This window comes from Penaeus monodon, chromosome 34 (genome assembly GCF_015228065.2).
Source record: "Penaeus monodon isolate SGIC_2016 chromosome 34, NSTDA_Pmon_1, whole genome shotgun sequence".
Classification (NCBI taxonomy): domain Eukaryota; kingdom Metazoa; phylum Arthropoda; class Malacostraca; order Decapoda; family Penaeidae; genus Penaeus; species Penaeus monodon.
The window spans coordinates 11,815,262-11,815,905 of NC_051419.1; the positions used below are offsets into that span (position 1 = coordinate 11,815,262).

At 32.0% G+C, this 644-nt stretch overlaps 1 protein-coding gene across 3 annotated transcripts in view; it reads left to right on the top strand.

Moving 5' to 3' along the window:
- The window catches only part of LOC119594583 (threonine synthase-like 2), a gene marked incomplete in the record, with an annotated part of 25,547 nt that overhangs the window by 6,360 nt on the left and 18,543 nt on the right, over positions 1-644 (top strand). Inside the window, 1 exon segment of one of the 3 annotated variants that reach the window (XM_037943622.1) lies at positions 108-126. 3 annotated transcript variants of the gene reach the window in all.

A 644-nucleotide genomic window follows, 5' to 3' on the forward strand; every position in this document is an offset into this window, starting at 1 on the left:
GATGATTATTCATATGCAGTACCCCATAGATCTTTTAGATTACATTAATGCAGAAGTGATTTAAGACTCAGCTACTGCATGTAGAGGTGGCTAATCCTCACATTTTCACAGCAGTTGCTAAGTAACGTAGGTGATATTGTAAGCATTAATTTCATATATCTTGATTTATTAGCATTAGTAAATGAAATAATATTGTTTATAGTGAAGGCCTAATGTCATAAGGAAGCCAGTTTTGGTGGTACAAAGCAAAAGTAATTGTAAAATCTATTTCTGTGCTTAAATTATTGAGTGACCAAAATGCACTGTTGAATGGCTCAATTGTTTGACTCAAATGATTATTAGTAATTTGCTAATTATGTTTTAGGTCTGCAGGGCATTTGTTTTGCACTATAAATGAACCATTGCAGAACATGGTATAAGATTTTTCCTGTATATTTAGAGTGGTAACCAATATAAGCATTATACTATATGTATATATTGTAATGGTTATGTGACAGAGTGGTACATATTTTGTTCCATGTCTATGAAAATTTATCCAGAAATTTAAACCTGTTAATGTCTGAAATTATTTTCATGCTTTCTCTGAAAAGTACAAGAAAGTTGTAGACTGGTGCCTCATGCAGAGATACAGCTGTCCAGATTTC